This window comes from Zerene cesonia, chromosome 3 (genome assembly GCF_012273895.1).
Source record: "Zerene cesonia ecotype Mississippi chromosome 3, Zerene_cesonia_1.1, whole genome shotgun sequence".
In the NCBI taxonomy this organism is placed as follows: domain Eukaryota; kingdom Metazoa; phylum Arthropoda; class Insecta; order Lepidoptera; family Pieridae; genus Zerene; species Zerene cesonia.
Window position 1 is genome coordinate 2,002,599 of NC_052104.1, and position 9,155 is coordinate 2,011,753.

General features: G+C 30.1%; 1 protein-coding gene across 1 annotated transcript in view; it reads left to right on the forward strand.

Annotated features, from left to right (window-relative positions):
* Positions 1-3,014: 3,014 nt before the first annotated feature.
* Positions 3,015-9,155, forward strand: part of LOC119837874 — a 23,087-nt gene continuing 16,946 nt past the window's right edge. The window contains exon 1 of the mRNA XM_038363660.1: positions 3,015-3,065. The gene's annotated coding sequence lies outside the window, so the exon portion shown is untranslated. The remainder of the gene's footprint in view (positions 3,066-9,155) is intronic.

A 9,155-nucleotide genomic window follows, 5' to 3' on the forward strand; every position in this document is an offset into this window, starting at 1 on the left:
AGTGTTCGAAACGTCGGGTTAATAATATAATGAATATATCGCGTTTAAAATCCGTTGAAAAGTTTTTAATTTCTAAATATGTAAAGTTGTAAAGATGGGTAGATTACATGGCACAAAATAATTTTAATCATTGTTTTCATAATATCTGTTTCATCCATGTTGGTTCAGGGGTTTAGGCGTTAAGAAAAGACAGGCAGACAGACAGACTTTTTATATTAAGAAGGCATGTATCCAATTTAAACTTACCTATCTTACCTTATGATGCGGGTGTTCAACATGTTTCAATACGACTTGGGCCAGCTTCTACCAGAGAAAGTACCCCACGCACACAGAAGATTGGCGGGAAAAAGAATAAAAAAAAAAATTTTTAAAATGTTCCTCTTCAAAAAATTATTACCTACCATTTCATTACCCAATATATTAATCCTCTATTGTTCTCGAGGTTGTCTGGAAGAAATCGCTCTAAAGCGCACTTAGTTTTAAGCTTTTTTGTTCCTTCTTCTTTCATTTCTCGTTTCGTTTTCTCCCTTAAAATAAGTGCAATAAAGAATACATCTTTTTATTCCTTTTGATTAATTTAAATATGTACTTATGCTTGCTACTATTACTTGTAATGTTGTGTATGAATGTATGTGCGTGGGTGTGTGTGTGTGTGTGTGTGTGATGATAACATTTTGAATGTGTTTCGTACGATGAGAGGAGGCCGGAGGCTCATTTCCATTTCATCACCCTTCCCAATTCATTCCTTCATCCCATCGTCATCTTTCTCCATCCCTTACCCTACACAAACGAGTATCACATTTGCAGAGACCTTATCTCTGTTCATCGGTAGTGATTGGCATCCGGCTAATACAAGAAAAAAAAAAGAAAATACATGTATTTCCAATTGCAAGCTAAAACCATTCTTATTTATCTAGTACTGAACAATAACACTAAAATCTTCTTTTATTTAAAGTTGTGTTGGTGTAACGTTGATAATTTATTCCAAACATAAGTGAGATTGGCAATTTAAAAAGGTTGTGTTCTTAAATAAAAGGATTCTGTAATCAGGACATCTAAGAAAAGTGAAGTCCCGTGTCCCCTAGTGGGGTATGGGGCAGATGATATACATCTGTTTCACTGATCGATTTTCTTTATGGACAAGGAGGTGATCAGCCTTCTGTGTCCTGCCAGACCGAGACTTTTTTTTTGCGTCCCCATCAGGAATCGAACCCGGGACCCCTCGGTTTTAAGCTCACGCGCTAACCACTGTACCAAGGAGGCGGTCAATAAGTGAGATTGGCATTTTAAAAAGGTTGTGTTCTTAAATAAAAGGATTCTGTAATCAGGACATCTAATATCTACCAATTGACCACCTTCTCATTGTTTCGAGAAAGAGGGTACCTACATAATTATCTTGCTTAATAGCAACCCTTTTATGTATATTATTTCCGAAGATCGAGTGGGAATATCACTATTAACTATATGTTTATCTAATTTATCGAATAAAAAAACATCATGTTTTTTTCGGAAAGTAATGTTTTTGTTTATACTGCAACATAATGCATTTATTCAATTCATTTATATTTTGTTCATTATTTCCAATAAAATGCCTTGAAACGAAGACACAAAAAGAAAATTTTGTGTATCAATAGGTAACTGTCATATTTTTGTATGGAAAAATCTTTATCACTTGAAATAATATTATGTTATTTAACTTTTAGTGATATGACATTTTGCTAATTAATTAAGGCGTAATTTGTTTATGTTGGTATTATGAAAAGGTTACTAGGTAAACTAACTCGTATTCTCTTAACGCCAACAAAAATAATCAATATAATAATATAGTTAATATTATGTCGCAAGGACAATGGGATAAAGCGAATTTGTTTCGGAACTAATTAGAATTTCCATAAAATGCCAAGTCGAATTTGCGCATGATATGTCAGTGATTTACATTTTAAAACGAAAATGAGTATAGATATTTTACGCTATTGCGCTATATGTATTTAATGTTGAAAACTGGAACGGCAAAAATTTTAAATAAGTATGTTTTCGCAATGCAAGCTTGTTCCCATTTCAAATGTGTTCTGATTGTGTGATTTGTAATCTGCTTTTAATATTATAATATAATGTAATAATTTTTAGTATATACATAGTTACGCGTCTCAGCAGAATAGATTAGTAAAGAATCATTATATTTCATTAACATCATCGCAGTTTCTACGCACTCTTTGGGCAGAAAAACCTTCTTGGTGCTGCTCAGATACGGCACATAAAATCGTTTTGATTGACATTTCTTAAATGCCATTTATATCGATAGAAACAGTTTATTCAACAAAACAATATTTTAGAAGAACAACTATTAGACAAATAAAAAGTCCTCTGTAACAATATCCGGAGATTATTGAATCCAGAAAAGCCTATAACGTCTGTAATAGGAAAACTATTTCGAAAAAGGGATTTATTTTCTTTTCAACTTCTTTGTTTCTGTGGAAAGATCCGAGGGTGGATTAATAAGGGGAGAGTTTCATGTCGAAAAGTTGTGGTCGATAAACATAATTTTTCAAAGCGTTGCTATCTTTTGTAAAGTTTAAAATATCGGATTCCCAAGAACATACCTTGTAATTGGTATCATAACAACTTATTCTAGAAGTTTAAAAATATTGATTACGCACCATATGTGATACTTTTTATTCACTAGATATTTGAATTCATCACATACTTATTGCATGGGTGATGGAAATATATTGGAAAAGGATTAAGTTATTCGAAAAACCAAATAATAAAGTTTAAATTTGTCGCACTTAATTCTTATTAGCAAGCATATTTATTGCAAAAACCTTTGTTGCATTTTCCTCTTATAAAAGTTACGAAATGTGACGTAGCATAAAACCTCGTTACAGCGGAACCTTTGTGGTTTAAGTTTTTTTTTTTTTATTTCCGCGAGGCAAACGCCTGCGCGGCTCCGCCTCCCGCCCAAATGGTAGATATAAATGCTGGTATCAGCAGCCTTGTAACTAGAACTTGTTGCACTTTCGCGCCTTGAAGTTTTGAGATTCCCGCGTCGAAAATAATCAGACAAGGTAAGTGTCCATAACGTTGTATAAAAGAAATTTTGCTTGTTGCGTTTTAAAGGGGATCCAATTTAGATGAGTGAATAGAAAAAAAAGTAATGATTTGAATTTAAAACTGAATTGAAGTTATTTTTCAATTTCATGTAGGTCTATTCTGCTTATAGGAAAGTCTTGAAAAAGCTGATAAGCTCTAAATTAATATCACAGTACAGTAAAATATATTTTATCCGAGAAAACCAAGCAACTAGCACATAATGCAAAATAAATATTAACATCCTTATGGTGGTGTTGCTACTGTTGTTTAACAAAAAAAACAAAAAAAAATCTTTGTTCAATTTCATACAATTTGCACATAATATATAATATAATTATATCTATTAAGTACATGCGTAAAATAGGCAAATAGATGTACTAACATTGTATTTTGTTATAAACAACTTATACAAAACTTTATAATTGATCATAATTTTTAAAGAGTATTTTAATTCGTGAAAACTCGATTACAATATGACAATGTTTGACGAATAGTAGAAACTATAGAAACATAGAATTTTCAAATCACCTGTTTATATGTGAAAGCACTCGGGGATCATGTTCCTTCATATCTAATGGAGAAAGACTTAGTAAAATCGGTCCTCTAGTTTCTGCAATTAACAAACAGACCCTTCTTATTGAATAGATTAAAGTTATCTAAGAAAAATATTCAGATATAGCAGATGATCTATTATGACAATTGTTTCTGATTTAACTGTGAAAAAGTGTTCTATGCAAAAATTCACATTGAGCGGATTTTCACGGACCTCGAAATAACAATAATAGTATAGGTTGAATCATTTTATTTCTATTAAACTAGCAAACTTTTTTGTAATAAGTTTTTGCTTTGCCACTAGAATTTAAAAAAAAATTAAAGAAAGAATAGATGGTTGAAGCAAAATGGATAATAATAGTTTATAGGTTATATAATATATACCTAATATTATATTATAATAGCCATATTCATGGCCGACGTGAAAAATAATTTTAACTTGTTTCAAAGTTTAAAATTTTGAAACGTCTTTAAAGATTAATTATTTAGTACAAAACATATTTAAAAAATACATCAATCAGTTTTGTAGAATCGAAAATAGTACATATTTTAAATTAAGTATTAAGTAATCAATATCTCACGTTACAAAAATGACGAAGTCAGATTTATGATCCGAATTTATAATATTCGTTCTCACTCTAAAACGCAGCTTTTAAGCAGTTTATCTGTTCGTGATATTAAATCCAACAGCAATATGAAAGTGGAGAATCCAGAAATATTATGTTACTCGTGTTATATTTATCAATTCCATATTATTCTTTTGAAAGTATTTCATAATCAAAAATGTGAAATATAATTTTGAATTTTGATGAAAAATAAGAACTAGCTTACTAATATCATATTATAAATATAAAATTTGTTTGTCTTTATTTCACGTTAGAACGGAGTGATTTTATTGTATTCTGAAGATAGGAAGCTAGAGACTGATAGACCACTTTTTATCGCGGAGAAACATCTTATTATCATAAGAATTTCGTTTTGACCGGGCAAGCGAAGCCACGAGGGGATAGCTAGTTTATACCAAATCTACAAGTATATATTTTTGACCGCTTATACTGGAGCTAAAATTTATTATCACCGTTTGATTTTACGAGAGTTGTACATTTAGAATTGAAACACTTATTTATGGATTTTAATCGCTACTTAGTCATCTAATAAAACCCATGTTTATTTCGCGTTAAAAACCGTTAAAATGTCGTTAATTTCCAAACTGCTGTTTGATTCAAATCGCATTGAGAATTGAATCGAACGTTCATTTCAAATTAAGCTGAACACGCATTGCTCGGAAATTGTTGGATTAGTAACAATTTTTAATATTGACAAAGCAAATTGAAGCACGAATCAGTTTCTATTATTTTTATGCAAATGAAAACAAACGAATCAATGGAATCGAACTTTGTTTAATTTAAGCGTTGCATTGGTTGAAGTTATTTTTTGTGGACTACGACAAACTTTACTGTCGTGAATTTATAGTACTGCGGTTTCTAATTTTAGTATGTACCTACCTACCTACCTACTTAATAATGTTAACTTATATTCATAAGTTTATAAATATGAAAAATACAAGAAATCAACGTTATAATTCAATGTTTTGTTCACTTAACTTGTTAAACTGTTACGTACCACGTTGGTATGTGAAAAACAAACGCTAAAATTAAACTTCTTTTTCATTTAAATTTTATGAATCAGTAAAAACAAAATGAACAATGAGAACCATTTGTCGCAGAATGAATAAATCTCGAACATATATATTTATGGTTTAATGGTTGTTGGCTCGTCTTAAATTTACAAATGGGATAAAGCGATATGACAAAAAACGAAATCGTGTGTTTACATAAAACTAGCTTTATGTCTGCGGTTTTCACGCCGTAGTTAAGGAAAAATATAAATAAAAAATAAAATAAAGTTTATTTGAACTAAAAAAGAAATATGGACAGTACTTGCTTGCTTACCAGTGGTATTTCCGATACTCCCATTCCGATTTCCGATTCCCATGTCCTTTCTCGGGTAACAAACTGTCTTTGTACCAAATATTATACTTATATAAAGGATGTAATGTCGTAAGGAAGAGACAAACAGAGTTAATTTCTCAATTATAATATAACTATCCGCTCGCTCGCGTACTTTTGGGGTAAAAACTTTCCTGTCCTTTCTCTGGTCTCTAACTTCCTCTGTACAAAATGTCATCCAAATTGCATATTTAAGTGGTTATGCGCGAAGAAAATACAGACATATAGGCGTTACTTCCACATTTATAATATTAATATGGGTAGTAGGAAACGTGATCCAAAAATCCAAAAACAGTCGTAAGATTAGATCCAATATAAACTTTCTTCATGAACGGCGTTCATTCGAGGTTCTCATCTATACATATAATAAATCTGTAGAAAAGTAATTTTTGTACATTGAAAGAATTGAAAAAAAAAAAATAGCCAGTGTGTGGAAAGATTACTAACAGAACCCATTTCCATCATTTTTGAAATTTTTGTCTGTTTGTCTGTTTGTTTGTGCGCACATCACGTTAAATCTACGAATTAAATGCAGACAATGTTTATATACAAAAATTATACGTAACTTGAGGTATAACTTAGTTTTTGTTTCATCGAAATCGGTTTACTCTATCACAAGATATGATTAATTTGATATCCCTACGGGGTACGGACTTACGCGGGTGAAACCGCGGGGCGCAGCTAGTATAATATAACAATTTAGTGTTTTATGCATCCATTTATAAAGTGTGTGAAATATTGTAGTGATATAACATTACTTTCCCAGAAACATGTCTCGTACATCATAAAATTGTACCGTTAGTCAACAGACTCATTTTCCTGAGAGCAATAAAAAACAACATATTGGCAAATAAGAAATTATCTAGAGGTGATGTTTTCTCAAGAGAAATTATAATAGCGAAATTCTTTTTTCATTTATTGTAATATTTTGAAAATGGAACAAAATTATGGTATTATTAAATGCTGAGATATTGGTTATGTGAGTTTAAAAAGATTAAAGAATTATTAATTTTTAGTGCAAATTGTATTCAAAGCTGAAAATAAGATACTATTGAAAAATAATAAATTATGAGCATTATTGTTATAAGCATGTCTGTTTTCTTGACATTTTTTTAATAGATATAAATCAATATTTTGATGAGTGACTACACACACAAAACAAGCACATTTATGTAGTGGAAATTGCAAAAGAATAGTATTTCGATTACATTTATGCATCTAGAACATAAGTTATTTACATATTTTATAAATATCTAAAGATCTATATAATAATCTAGTATCCAGGCGTATCTTCAAAATTTTTCTCTCATGATATATAAATAATTTCTCTCAACCTTATCACAGTGCAATTTTCCAGGAAATATATAGGTAATTACCAAACATATTTTTGTCGACATTTGAAACGCTCCGGCAATCTCCTATTTCACGACGACATTTGCATTCAAACAATGAATTGTTTCTATTATAACTTTTGTTTTATTAAACTTTCTTCAACAATATAGGACAGGAATAAACTGGAAAAATTTGCGAAAATTTTAAATGAAATACATGTTTGAAACGCTACTTTTTATAATATTACCTAACACATTATTAATAGTTGTAATACATCGCATTAGTATGTTCCAGCCAGTATATTTGATGGTCGTTTACGAAAAAAAAAAAACTATACTAAAATATTAAAACACTAATATTAACTATAAATATTAAAACATATTCGATTTGTTCATAAAGAGTATTTATTGTTCTTCCATATGAAACTCTACAACCAGTTATCAAAAATATGTTTTAAAACGATGATCTCATGGTATCAAAAAATATAAAAAAAGTCTAATTATCTAGTAATCTTTATCCTTTCAACGGCTAATAAAATGGTATTTATAATATTAGTATGGATTATGAAAAGGCTAATACAGTTGGCGGCAAATTGCATAAGCCTCAAATAAAAATATACATCAAAGCTTCGATTATCATGATAAGAGTTTATTGCTATTATTAGAAAAGCTATCCAATTCTGATTTCCGATACTAACTTGTTTGATATGCAGTTATCAGTGATAAATTTCCATAGCAACGAAATGAAACCTACATAATAGTGATAGTAGTTGCATTGTCTGTAGATTATAACCACTACCGTCCGTCATGTGTGTCTGTTTGCTTAGATCTTCAAAATTAAGCAACAGATTTTGATGGAGTTTTTAATAGATAGAGTTATTCAAGAGGAAGGTTTATGTGTACATACCATGTATTATTGGATCCCTGCGAAGCCGGCGTGGTATATATATGAGAGAACCATACGGTACGAATTGAAAAACTTCCGCGCATCTAATCGTCTAAGCACTGATTTAAATTATTTGTCCTAATTCTTAAAAAAATGGGACAGATTTTCTCGACAATCCCGTTGTCTCAAAACTTGGTGATCTGGAGTAGATGGTGAGAAATACTTCATGCTTTGACAAACTATTAGACACTTCTATGTTCAACTAAAGTATGCGAAGGTTGAAGAATTGGAGATAAGATGTATCTATCCATTCTACATATTGTATTATGTTTATCTAGTTTATTAATTAATTGTGAAAATAAATTTAAAAAAAATACGATTAAATTTATAAGCTTTTAATAATATACCAATAGAATAGAATAATTAACTTTTTCAATAGTTAAAATTTTTTATAATTAAAAAAACATTTGATAGTGTAAATAAATTAATTATTATCCCGGTTCCTTGGGCTTAAATGTCATTTATATAATACGAAGTATAATAATAGCATAAGCTGTTTTAGCCAAACATCTTTGACCAGAATTACAATTTTTCGAAGGAAACCATTACGTCACGTTTTACGTTCTTTCTGTGTTCTTAACAATATTTTCATAAAAGGAAAATTAATCGATTTTTTCTAATTAAAACAAGTTGTTTTCATTAATTCAGCTGTGCTTATGGATGCATTAATTATTATTATTTTTTTGCATTGCACGAGTACGTATCAATTATTAGTCATACGGGTAATACATTTATATAAAAGGTTCGCTTCGCTTCGTTACGTTTCTGATAAAGACGAGAGCTATTCATATTCATAGGCGTACATCTAGCTCTCAATACATTACTCAAAATAGATTTATAACGGGTGACTAACTATCGTGTAATATTGAATAATCTATGATTGTATGGAACGGGGACAAATGATGTGAATTACTATTTTCATAGTTGGTTTGAATCATTCGTTTTTTAAACTGAAGAATACGTGTGCGTTAAAAAACAGTAGGAATTAAGAAGCCTTACCGTAAACTTAAAGTGTAATGGATATTCGGATTTCTTTTAAGGAATGTCTTTTAATAAGTTAAGAAGTTGTACAAGTTTACATTTTTATTTTATGTCCATTATAGTATAACAATATTAAAAAATCTATCAAATTCAATGACATTTCATTCGAGACTTTGACATTTGGCGTGATATCTGTCACACGTGTTTGGGTTTTCATTTAAGTGTTTTTCGCTATTTTGATAGTAT